The sequence below is a fragment of the Oryctolagus cuniculus genome, chromosome 3 (genome assembly GCF_051225735.1).
Source record: "Oryctolagus cuniculus isolate XC-2025 breed Fujian yellow rabbit chromosome 3, ASM5122573v1, whole genome shotgun sequence".
Lineage (NCBI taxonomy): Eukaryota > Metazoa > Chordata > Mammalia > Lagomorpha > Leporidae > Oryctolagus > Oryctolagus cuniculus.
In genome coordinates, this window is record NC_142869.1 from 51,661,563 (window position 1) to 51,675,438 (window position 13,876).

Consider the following 13,876-nt stretch of genomic DNA (forward strand, 5'->3'; position numbering starts at 1 on the left):
ATTTCAGAAGATGTAAAAAAATTATATTATGCAAGAGGATATGGAAATGGAATCAAGAATGTCAAGAAGCAGTAACTGAAAGCTTGAAATGATAATACAAATTAAACATGAAAGAATTTGTAGAAATCTTGGGTAGAATATTATCTTCAAGCATAAATGAGTTGGAGGCCCTGTATAAGTTCCACAAAAATTTCAAGAGAGGTTACATTTGTGCAAATGATTTCAATAAATATTCAACAAACTACTTCTGTTAGAATAATTTCTGTTTTAGGACACTATAAACTCATAATGTGCATCATAAATGTAGTACCAGACTTTTCTAGGAATAAGGAAATATTTTATTAATTCTACTTTTATTTGTATTAACCTACAAGCAACAGGAAACTAGTTTCTTTTTACCAATTTTTTTATGTATACAAGGCATGCAAATTTCAAGTAGTTCATATATACAGGTTTAGGAGCATAGTGATGCTTCCTACATTACCCTCTCCTACCCACGTTCCCACCCTCCCTCCCCTTTCCTTTTAATTTTTACAATGGCATACTTTCAGTTTATTTCATAAACATAAGATTAACCCTCTATTAAGTAAAGAATTCAATAATAAGTAAGAAAAAACAGCAACAGGAATCTCTTTAACAGTTATTGTAAGTGATGTTAGTTTGGATTCTGTCAGAAGTTGAAACCCTGTTGGAATAAACCATGAAAGACGTGTATCGGCGGGGAAAATCTGCCAGGGAAAATGCAATATGGGGCAAAGCAAAGAGAAACCCTTCCTATCATGATGCCCTTCCACCCTTGGTGGAGGATATGAAGAAGGAAAGTTTGAAGAGAAATGCAGTGCAATCCTAAGAAAGTTTTCACAAAACCAGTAGGGAATATGCAAGCCAAGGCCCCGGCTCTGAGTTCCTGCCTTGGTTGAGTTGCTCCTGGGAAGGGCGGCCTGTGAGTGCAGCACACGGTGCCCTTGCTCATTGGTGAGTCTGAGTCCCCACAGTGAGATCTGCGATGTAAGAGCACATACTCATTGCTGCCATAGGTATACACCACTTTCCTGTGAAAATTCATATCAGGGAGGCGAGTGCTGTGCAGGTAGGTTAAGCCCACACCTGCAGTGCCCATATCCCATACAGGCACTGGTTCGAGTGCCAACTGCTCCACTTTCAACCCATCTCCTTGCTAATGGCCTGGGAAAGCAGCAGAAGATGGCCAAAGTGCTTGGGCCCCTGCACCATGTGGGAGACAGAGAAGCCCCTGGCTCCTGGCTTAGGATAGGTCCAGCTCCAGCTGTTGTGGCCAACTGGGGAGTGAACCAGCGGATGAAAGACCTCTCTTTGCCTCTGCCTCTCTCTCTGTAACTCTGCCTCTTAAATAAATAAATCCTTAAAAAAAGATAATTCATATCAGGGTAAAGCCTGTTCTGAATTACTATTTAATATCTGTGCCACATTTTGTAGTATTTTGTTCTATAATTTTTGCCTTATTATCATATTTAGAACTATATATTTTGGGTTTGTGTTGAAGAATATCAGTGTTTTGTCAGAATTCCACACGTGGTTAAATTATCAGCTTCATTCTCTGTTGAATTGTATATTCTCACACTTTAATGGGTTCTCTGAGAGGTGAAGTGATAACTTGAGAAACGCTCCATCTCTACTTGATTTCAGAATGGCTGAATTGTCCATTATACACTTGCTCAGCAAAGAAAATTTTATAACCTAGTTCAAGAAATTTGTATCTTAATTCCCTTTCATTTGGTTTAGATAAAGTAGGCAAGTGTTTTTAAAATCTCACTGCAATAATATTTGGTGACATTAAATTATAAGTCTGATATAGAGCTTGAAACCAAATGTAATCCCTTACAGTAACACCAACATAAATTAACTGTGGTAACTACCAGAGGAATATGGATTTCTTCCATCACCATTTGAAAAATGAACATAAAACAAGTTACCCCACCTGTGGCAGGCAAAACACATACAAACTTCAGAAATATTACATTTTTAAATAAGTGCTAATATTTTACTGAGGGTGTTTGCATTTATCTACCTGAAGGGTATCATTTTCATTTCTAATATAGCCTTTTATTATAATAAATTTATAAGGTTTTTATAAGAATTATGCTTACTTGCAAATAATTCTATTTTATTACATTGGATATTTACACTATCTTTTTCTTTTTTCTTTATCAATTTTTTTAGCAACTAATTTGTTTTATTCATATTTTTCATGATTTGAATTGTGGTTTGGTTTGATAACTTTTACTTATTTTTTGCCATTTCATCAGGTTTTCTCTTTATCATTTATTTTCTTATTATTATCTTAAATTTAATGTTTTCTTCTGTTCTTAGCTTCTTTATATGCAGATTTGAATCCTTAATTTTAGAACATTCATCTCTATACATTTGTATAATGTTAATATTGGTATTTTCATATCATTGATTTATACCAACAGTTTTTTTTTAAAGATTTATTTATTTATTTGAAAGTCAGAGTTACACAGAGAGAGGAGAGGCAGAAAGAGAGAGAGGTCTTCCATCTGATGATTCACTCTCCAGTTGGCCACAACAGCTGGAGCTGCGCCAATCCGAAGCCAGGAGCCAGGAACTTCTTATGGCTCTCCCATGTGGGTGCAGGGGCCCAAGGACCTGGGACATCTTCTACTGCTTTCCCAGGCCACAGCAGAGAGCTGGATTGGAAGTGGAGCAGCCAGGACTTGAACCGGCACCCATATGAGATGCTGGTGCTTCAGGCTAGGGCGTTAACCCACTGTGCCACAGTGCTGGCCCCAATATACCAACAGTTCTTAATGTTCCTGGAAAAATCTCTTTTGGGAGAACTCACTGTATTTATTGAGTTTATTTATTTTTTAAGAATTATTTTATTTATCTTAAAGGCAGAGTTACAGAGAAAGAGTAAAGAGATGGAGAGAAAAGAGATAGAGAAAGAGAGAGAGAGAATCTTCCATCTGCTAGTTCATGCCCCAAACGGCCACAACAGCCTTGGCTGGGCCAGATGGAAGCTAGAAGCCAGGAGCTTCTTCCAGATCTTTCATATGGGTGACAAGGACCCAAGCATTTGGGCCATCCTCTGCTGCTTTCTCAGATGCATATGTAAGGAGCTGGATCAGAAGTGGAGCAGCTGGGGCTCAAACTGGCACCCAAATGGGATATGTATATGGTGGCATCCTAACCTGTTAAGCCACAACTCAGGTCTCATGTAATTTATTGAATTTCAAAGTTCCATAATACTTTAGGGAAATTTTATTAAATACATACTCCATCTTTGAGAGGTAAAATGAACTCTACTGTTTGGATAAGTTATGACATTAATATTATTGAAATTTGTGTATCTGTGTGGGTGCAAACTGTTGAAAGCTTTACTTAATATATGCTAAATTGATCTTCTGTATATAAAGAGAATTGAAAATGAATCTTGATGTGGATGGAAGGGGGGAGGGAGAGGGAAAGCGGAGGGTTGCGGGTGGGAGGGAAGTTATGGGGGGGGAGCCATTGTAATCCATAAGCTATACTTTGGAAACTTATATTCATTAAATAAAAGTTAAAAAAAGGCTTACTAAGGCAAAAAAAATTATTGAAATTTAGATAATAGTTTAAACATTGGGAACCATGTTCAAATGAATGTTTGGATCTCTATAATAACTAAGGTTTAAAGTTTGCAAAACATATTCATGAAGTTCTAAAGAAATTTTGATATAAAATATACTTTATATATCTATATATCACTACTAATATGTCTTTGAAATGTAATTAAAAGTAAGACCTAAGGCCCAGGTGCTTGGGCCCTGCACCCCATGGGAGACCAGGAAAAGCACCTGGCTCCTGGCTCCCGCCATCGGATCAGCGCGGTGTGCCGGCCGCAGCGCGCCGGCCGTGGCGGCCATTGGAGGGTGAACCAACAGCAAAGGAAGACCTTTCTCTCTGTCTCTCTCTCTCACTGTCCACTCTGCCTGTCAAAAAAAAAATTAAAAAAAATAAAAAATAAAAAAAGTAAGACCTAAAAGTATGATAAATATTCAAAATAATTTTAAGGGGTTGACTGTGGGGAGCAAACCGGACTAGACTGAGTTACTGGAATTAAGACTTATTCTATGCATCTGCTCTCCCACAATATGGCGCTGGGAGAGAAGTAAACAGCTTCCGCACAGCTGCCTCCAGTTCAACCAATAAACTGTAGGACTTGCTACTGATTGGAGGAGAGCAGCGTACTCGGTGTGTGGGTAGCAGAGTTGGGATTGGCGGAAGAGAACTATAAAGGAGGAGAGAGACAACATGCACCAGGAACATCTAGGGGGAACACCTGACGAACATCTGAGCAGCCCCCAAGAGAGCCGGCCGGCGGTGTGCCGCTCCCCTGCGGAAGTGGGGAAAGTGGCAGGGGGAACCGCCCTTCCACGGAGGTGGAAGGGACGGCAGCCAACCCGGGAAGAACCAGCAGCAAACCCGGGAAGGGCCGAGCAGACGAAAGAACAGCGCAGGGTCCTGTGTCGTTCCTCCACGAAGACGGGGAGCAACATAATGGTGCCGTGACTCGGATAGGAAACCTAGGACGGATAAGAAACTTAGGAGGGAAGAAACGGGAAGAAGCAGGAAAATACCGGAGAGAGAGACTAGCGAAGAGCCTAGGGGAAAGCCGGACGAGAAAGGTGCCGGAAGAAGCTATTGAAAGCCTAGGCATAGACTTGGATATGGACTGTGGGAAAGAAGTTAGGATTGAAAGCGAAAGTGAAAGCTTTCATAGACTCGGATGCGGACTATGGCGGGGAAGCTAGGAGACTGAAAGCGAAAGTGAAACCTGGAGGAGGCTTGGACTCGGATATGGACTGCGGGGAGTAGCCAGGAGAAATGAGGGAGGAATATTGTTGGAAGAAAACTTAGGGAAACATACCAGGTAGAGAAAAATGTTAGGGAGGATGAAGCCGCGAGTGCAGGCCGAGACGGAGACCTAAGCCATCTTGGAATTCTTCAAGTCAGCCCGGGGAGCAAAAGGCGAAAATCTGGAACCAGAGGCAGAGACGTGGGCCGCCAGGTTGGAATTCGCCAGGTTAGTCCGGGGAACTTGGACTGAATGCCGGTGGTGGCGGAAATGTGAGCTGGGGCTGTGTGACTCGCGGAAGCTGCCACGTGCAGAGAGAGCACGGGGCGTGAATAGATAGGGAACGGGGCTGGCGCGAGGCCCTGGTGCAGACGCGAAGGGCGTGGAGACCGCGGAGCGCGCGAAGCCAAGCCGCGCAAAGCCGCGAAGCCGCGCAGATGAGAGAGGCGGGGGCTGAAGCGGCTCAGAGCCGGAAAGCTGCCGAGAAGCAGCCTCGGGGCGGAGCCTGCCGGCAGGGCGAGGCGCCGGGAAGCTGCAGGGATAAGAGAAATAAAAGTTTAGAAGTAAAGTGAGAGAAATAGGAATGCTGGAAGATAGAAGTAAAATGGGAGAAATAGGAATGCCCGGAGATAGAGAAATAGAGAAATAGAAAGGCCTCCCCTCAACATGGCAATGAGAGAGCTTGGATTCGGTCTGCCTGATTAAGTGAGGCGATGAGCACCTGCGGCGGCTAGCAGCTTATGCGCCGCAGGTCACCGAAGACAGGCACGAATTAACATCAGTAAGGCCTCCCCACAATGCAACAATTAGGAGGCTTGGATTCAGTCTGCCTGATTAAGGCGGTAAGCACCAACAAGCAGCTCGACCAGAGTATGAGCTGCAGGTCACCGAAGATAGGCACGAACCAACACTAATAAGTCTCCCCCACAATACGGCAATGAGAAAGCTTGGATTCGGTCTGCCTGATTAAGGCGGTAAGCGCCAGCAGGCGGCTCGACCAGAGTATGAGCCGCAGGTCACCGAACACAGGCACGCATCAGCGCCTAAAAACCTCCTCACAACATGGCGAAGAGAGGACCCGGATTCGGTTTGCCTGATTGATAGGACTTGTAAGAGCCTGTGGCAACTCTAGCAAGTAGAGCAGAGTGTGTGCCGCGGGACACCGAAGACAGGCGCGTATCAACGCCAAAAATAAAAAGAAAGGGGGATCTGTGGGGAGCAAACCGGACTAGACTGAGTTACTGGAATTAAGACTTATTCTATGCATCTGCTCTCCCACAATATGGCGCTGGGAGAGAAGTAAACAGCTTCCGCACAGCTGCCTCCAGTTCAACCAATAAACTGTAGGACTTGCTACTGATTGGAGGAGAGCAGCGTACTCGGCATGTGGGCAGCCGAGTTGGGATTGGCGGAGGAGGACTATAAAGGAGGAGAGAGACGGCATGCACCGGTAACATCTAAAGGGAACATCTAGCTGAAGGAACACCTGTGCAGCCCCGAGAGAGCCGGCCGGCGGTGTGCCGCTCCCCTGCGGAAGTGGGGAATGTGGCCAGGGGGAACTGCCCTTCCACGGAGGTGGAAGGGATAGTAGCCAACCCGGGAAGAACCAGCAGCAAACCCGGGGAGGGCCGAGCAGACGAAAGAACAGCGCAGGGTCCTGTGTCGTTCCTCCACGAAGAGGGGGAGCGACAGTTGACATTGTAGCATAGTGGGTTATGCCACCTCCTATAATGCCAACATCCATTTAGGGCAATTGGTCAGGTCCCAGCTGCAACACTTCTGATCCAGCTCCCTGATAATAAAACTGAGAAAGCAGTGGAAGATGGCCCAAGTGCTTGGGCCATAGCACCCACCTGGGAGACCTGGATAAAGTTCCTGGTTCCTGACTTTGGCTTGGTCCAGCCCTGGCCATTGCAGCCATTCAGGAAGCGAACCAGCAGTTGGAAGATTCTTTCTCTCTCTCTTTAACTCTGCCATTCATATAAATAAAGAAATCTTTAAAAATAATTTTAAAGGGATGTATTCATCTTTTTTTCTTCAGTTGATGTTTCCTTTCCATTCTCTTCCTTGTGCTCATATGTTTGGTTACTACAGTCCTAAGACTCTTAGTATAGGTGCTGCCAAAGCAAGCATGAAAAATGTTTTCTCATAACATAGTTCAGAACTACAGATGCTTCTGTAAGTCCTCATATATTTCAAAGGACAGCAGTGGAAATGAATTTTCTGTGTTTCTGTAACACAGACAATTCAACGCATATCAAGTTAATAAGGGATAAATAACTTCAAAATCAGATATATTTTTCTCCAAAATTATCAGCTTTATGTTGTTTTGCTGAAATTACAGAAAAAATGGATTGAGAGAGACAAAATTACTTATTTCAGGTAACTTAAAGATCAATAATTAAAGAACTTTTTTTAAAGATTTTGTTTATTTATTTGACAGGTAGAGTTATAGACAGTGAGAGGGAGAGAGACAGAGAGAAAGGTCTTCCTTCCGCTGGTTCACTCCCCAGATGGCTGCTACATCTGGCACTGCACTGATCCGAAGCCAGGAGCCAGGTGTTCTTCCTGATCTCCCATGCGGGTGCAGGGGCCCAAGGACTTGGGCCATCCTCCACTGCCTTTCCAGGCCACAGCAGAGAGCTGGACTGGAAGAGGAGCAGCCAGGACTAAAACCTGGTGCCCATATGGGATGATGGGGCTGCAGGCGGAGGATTAACCTAGTGTGCCACAGCTCCTGTCCCTAAAAATCTTTTAAACCATCTCACCATTGTCATACATAGATTATGTAAGTTTTAAACCAAATGTTGAGCGGTCATTATTATGTGGGATGATATTTAACATTTATTCAGTAAGGTTTCTGATCCATTTATATTCTCCCTCAAATAATGAGCTACATGTTGTTAAACATAATGGCATTCTATTTTGTGTCACTGGCAAGAAGCCCTATTTGACTTCAAACTTACACAAATAGACAGAGCTCCTTTTTATTATTTACTGTAAGAGAATTTGGAAAATATTTTATAAAATTAATGACCATATTTAAACACAATAACTGCATTGATTGTATTCTTAGAATCAAAAGACTATTTTGTAATTAGGAATATTAAGAATTCAAGTTCAAAAGGTCACCTTTCTTTTGCACCATGCGCTTATAATGATTTCCATTAATTTATGTCTTCATGAAAAAGGAAGTATTTGTTCAGAATGTATTATGTTGATGGGAGGCCAGTAAAAGCTTCATATTTCTTTAAGCCTGTCTAACCTTTCATAACAGGATCAAGAGGGAAGCACAAAGGACAAAAAAATGATGCAAAATTAACACTGTATCTTTAGTTAGTGTAGACATCTGCATCAACATTTCATAACCATAAGTTATAACTAATGTTGGTTGAGTACCTACCTTGTGTCAAAGAATTATCACTTTCAATATAATGCGCATAGGAATCCATTGTAGACTGATGTAAACACCAAGTGGCCAGTAAGTTAAGCGAGGATTCGTGGCATGCAGATATATCCAGCTGCAGAACCCAGCGTGTGAACCATGTCACATTTCTCTACTGAGTGTCTTGAGCTTTTGTGCACAGAAAAAATGAGAACTTGCAGAGAAGTCAAGGAAACTTTACCAAGTAGAAAACAGAATCCTAGATTTTTCAGATTAGTAATTTTATTGATCTCTGTCCTTGGGTTTTACCTTTCTAACATTCTGGATAAATAAGCATCTCTCTCTCTTTCTCTCTCCCCACCCCCTTTCATCTGATTGGTTTGTTCTAATTTTCTAATTGGGTCAGATTATCCATCAGTGATCATTATATTAGGTAGTGAATCAAATTACAATCGAAAACCAATAAAGTGAGTGAACATTTGGCACAGTGGTTAAGACATTCCTTGATTCACCCACATTTCATACTGCAGTGCCTTTGTTAAGAGTCCTGACTCTTTTTCAGATTCCAGCTTCCTGCTAACGTGTACCCTGGGAGTAGGCAGATGATGGCTCAGTTAGATGTGTCCAGCCATCCACATGAGTGACACAGATGGAGTTCTTGGCTCCTGGCTTCTGTCTGGTCCATCTCTGGCTGTTAGAAGAATTTGGGAAATGAACCAGTGAATGGAAGACTAGTCTTTGACTTTGTCTCTTTCTCTGACTTCCCAATAAAAAAAAAAATAAGTGAATGAATGAATGAATGAATGGATAAATCAATCAGTAAATTTAGAGGAAATTTGAATGGTGAAGTCACACTGAATAATAAAGTTTGCTACTGTCATGAAAATAAGTTAATATGTTTTTAAAAAATGACTTATTGTATACCTATTTGAAAGTCAGAATTACAGAGAGGGAGAGACAGAGAGAGGTTTTCCACCATCTGGTTCACTCCCCAAATTGCTGCAGTGGCAGAAACTGAGCCAGGAAAAAGCCAGGAGCCAGGAGCTTCTCCCTGGTCTCCCATGTGGGTGCTAGGGACCAAGCACTTGATCCATCCTCTGCTGTTTTCCCAGGCATATTAGTAGGGAGCTGGATCAGAAGTGGAGTATCCAGGTCTCAAACTAGTGCCCATGTGGGATGCGGGCATCACAGTCAGAGTCTTTACCAACTACACCAAAATGCTGTCCCCAAAAATGTTATTGTATTTGAGCCTCACAAGGTATTTTATGGTAGAAATAATAATTATGAGTCCTATTTTTTGCCAGTGAAAGAAGGAGAAAGAGAGTTAGGATTTGATCCAGGCCATCTTCTCCTGGAACTTACATTGTTAATGCTAAAATACTGTTCAGAATCAGGAAAATCAACATTACAGCATGATTTAAACTCAAATATTAAAATATATTTTATTGCAATTAATAAACATCTGAAAGGAACCTGGGGTACAGGAGTTGAGGAGACTTGGGGAAGTTTTCACTCTGAACCAACGGCTGTGTTTTAACAGGCAACTCTTGTCTTTTTTTGTGCATTAACTTGCTGGCTTTTATCTCAAGAAGTCTGGAGATGCCCTCCAAGTTTGTCAATACCCAGCTGCATTATAGATTCTGTTTTCCTATGTCTAATTCTCTGACAATCTTCTCTTCCATCCCCAAGGATGGAAGAAGGATGAAGTCAAACATCATTATGGTGTCAAATTGGACTCCAAACTATTGTTGATTCAAACAAAGACAATAAAATAATTAAAGGCGGCACTTGAAAAGACTAAAATATAAACTTACATTAGACTTGATATTTTAGCTTTAACCCAACTCAAGTACAAAGCTTTAGGGTGGTGATATGATACAGCTGTTAAAACAAAACAAAACAAAACAAAACAAAACAAAAAAACTCTTTGCTGGTGTAATTCTATGAAGTAAAAATTTCTAACGCATCAAATTACTTTTTATTAAGCAAGTGATAATTTTACACACAATATGAGCAATGCTAAAAATTAAAATATTCAATTTTTGCAATTCATTTTAAAAAAAATTACATAAATTAATAGAAATCTTTTTTTTTTAGTGGGGGAGGTGTTAGAATACCTGCAATCCCACAACAGAATGCTTAGAAAACATTTTTCCTTATGCTTTTGAACCAGTTTTCTGTTAATGCATACTCTAGGAGGTAATAAGTAAGGGCTAGCTAAAGCGCTTGGGTCCCTGCCACCCGTGTGGGAGACCTGGGTTGATTTTCAGGCTCTGGCTTCAGCTTTGTCCAGCTACAGCTGTTGCAGGCATTTGTGGAGTGAATCAGCAAATGGAAGATTTCTGTCTCCACCTTTACCTCTTGCTGCAGTTCCAGACTAGCGCACTCTCTCCTTCCCTACCTCTGTCACTCTTAAAAATAAGTAAACATTCAAAATAAAAAGCTCTTGTTTAGCTTGCAGTTTTGAAAAGACAACAAAAGGTTTCCTGCTACGGCTTCAAAACAATTGATTATCTAAAGAAGTTATTCTAAATGTTGTTGGAAAGGTAAACAGTGTTCACCCAGGGTCGGGAAACACAGACTCCATGTGGCCCCATATTTGGTCTGGCCCTGCCAAGGCAACCACAGTGGGACTTGAAATTCAATAAATGTATAGCAGGTTAATTTTTAAGTTGATAATTTTGTATGGCCCCCAAATGATGTTATAAATATCCAAATGGCTTTTGGCAGAAAAAAGTGTCCTCACCCTGGTAAAACAATTCCATTTATTAAAGCTTGTTTTCCTTGTTCTTTGATCCCAACCTTCTCATCCCTCTTCCAGAGATCTTAGCTAAATATGTATTCATGAATTTTGGCATTACCCCTAGTATACATCATTTTAACTTTGGCTGATGGTGATATTATTTTTCAGTTGCAACTGAGAGCTCAAATGGAATGAATTTATGTAATATATTCAATTGGGGCTATTTCTGTTGATGCATGCAGAGGAACAGTCAGACCACCCACCCTGACAAATGCCTGAGGCCCACATGCAGCCTGCAAATATCAGTCCTCACCACAGACCACGAGAGAGGGGGAAGCCTGTTTTCTGTTACCTGCTACCCAGGAATGCCCAGGCTGTTTCTACACGAATCCAGCATGCTCAGGGTTGTCCTAATGCTGCTGCAATATCAGAGCTGTCCATCGTCTCTGGCATCCACTTCCGAAGACCAGGAATAAATACTCATATTTCTTTTAGGTCTTAACTGAATACTGTGAGGCTAAAGTGCCCCAACTCATTGAGGTGACAACCAAGATTAAACCAAACAAACCTGGCCCCACTATTACACTTGCTACTGCCCACAGTATTCCCTCTCTCTGATCTCTTCTCTCATATTCAAAATACCCTGCTTTCTCCCATCATCTAATAACCATGTTTCTTTTAGGCTTAGATAATTCTATTTCATTATGTCTTCCTTATTTATTCTATAATATAAAAAAAAAACTTAGAAAAACTGGGGAAGACATTAAACTATGTTTTCATCTAGAGAAAAGTTAAATCCCTACCACAAAACATTCAAAAAATAAAGAGTAATTTCAGCTAAAGACTTTAACACCTATTTTCAAAGTATTTATGACATTTAAGGTAAAAATAAGTAACATAATCATAATTCTGATGCGTGAAAGCTGAGGCAATATCAGATACAATTGCTGAAAGACAAGAAACATAGATGTAAATATATCTTCATTAAAATAAAAATATCTGTTTGACAACATAGACTGTAAAAGAATTGAAAGACAAAGGGCTGAGTCAATAGTTCCAATACTTGTAATACAAGAAAAAGACCAGTGTCAATTGTTCAGAAAATGACAGTTTTGAAATAAAGTTGCAAACAGCATAGAAAGAACTTTAGTAAGGGGATTTGATTACGATATTTGTCAAAACATTAATTAAGATATAAATTGCTTGAATACAGAATGTAGGCCTTGCCATTATTATCTGCACTTATTGTTTTACACACACACACACAAATATTAACAAATAACTTCTGCATTTATTTCTTCCATGGAAAACACTTTCCCTATTCTATTTAGATGAGATTAAAATGCTATTCAGGGGGCTAGCACTGTGGGATAGTGGGTAAAGCCACCACCTGCAGTGCCAGCATCTCATATGGGTGCCAGTTCGAGTCCTGGCTGCTCCACTTCCAATCCAGCTCTTTGCTGTGGCCTGGGAAAGCAGTAGAAGATGGCCCAAGTCTTTGGGCTTCTGCACCCATGTGGGAGACCCGAAAGAAGCTCCTGGCTCCTGGCTCCTGGCTTTGGATCCACAAAGCTCCAGTCATTGCAGCCAACTGGGGAGTAAACCAGTGATGGAAGACCTTTCTCTTTCTCTCTCTCTCTCTCTCTCTCTCTCTCTCTCTCTCTCTCTTTCTGTCTCTCTCCATGTCTCTGCCTCTCCTGTAGTTCTGCCTTCAAATCAATCTTTGAAAAAACACTCTTTAGGGTAATATACCACATTGATAATTGCAAAACAGCAAAACAGAAACACTTGAATTATGTATGCTCATTGCCTGAGAAATCAACTCCAAAAAACAAAGATTTAGGTTAAATAATTCCTAAATCTATTTCAACTGTAATATATCATTTCCTTCATCTAGTTTTTTTTTCACTTTTAAGTCTATGTTCGCACACCTACTTTGATTACTCCCACATTCACATTAACAATCATCACACACTTACTATGTCTCATGTACTTTTCTATGGATCATAGAAAAAGAAAAAACACAAATATATACATCATGGCTTAGCCCTCAAAAACCCAGGCAGGAAACAGCATGTATACAACCAACAAGGATAAACGTTGACAATACTATAAGGAATTAATTAAAAAAAAGCAAGACTGCTTTAGCTATTCGAGGTCTCCTGTGTCTCCATATGAATTTCAGCATTATTTTTTCCAGGTCTGAGAAGAAGGTCTTTGGTATCTTGATTTGTATTGCATTTAATCTATAAATTGCTTTTGGGAGAGTGGACATTTTGATGATATTGATTCTTCCAATCCATGAGCATGGAAGATTTTTCCATTTCTTGGTATCCTCTTCTATTTCTTTCTTTAAGGTTTTGTAATTTTCATCGTAGAGATCCTTAACGTCCTTGGTTAAGTTTATTCCAAGGTATTTGATTGTTTTTGTAGCTATTGTGAATGGGATTGATCTTAGAAGTTCTTCCTCAGCCGTGGCATTGCCTGTGTATCCAAAGGCTGTTGATTTTTGTGCATTGATTTTATACCCTACTACTTTGCCAAACTCTTCTATGGTTCCAAGAGTCTCTTAGTAGAGTTCTTTGGGTCCCCTAAATAAAGAATCATATCATCTGCAAAGAGGGATAGTTTGAGTTCTTCCTTCCCAATTTGTATCCCTTTAATTTCTTTCTCTTGCCTAATAGCTCTGGCTAGAACTTCCAGAACTATATTGAACAGCAGTGGTGAGAGTGGGCATCCCTGTCTGGTACCAGATCTCAATGGAAATGCTTCTAACTTTTCCCCATTCAATAGGATGTTGGCAGTGGGTTTTTCATAGTTTGCTTTGATTGTATTGAGGAATGTTTCTTCCATACCCAGTCTGCTTAGAGTTTTCATCATGAAAGGGTGTTGTATTTTATTAAATGCTTTCTCG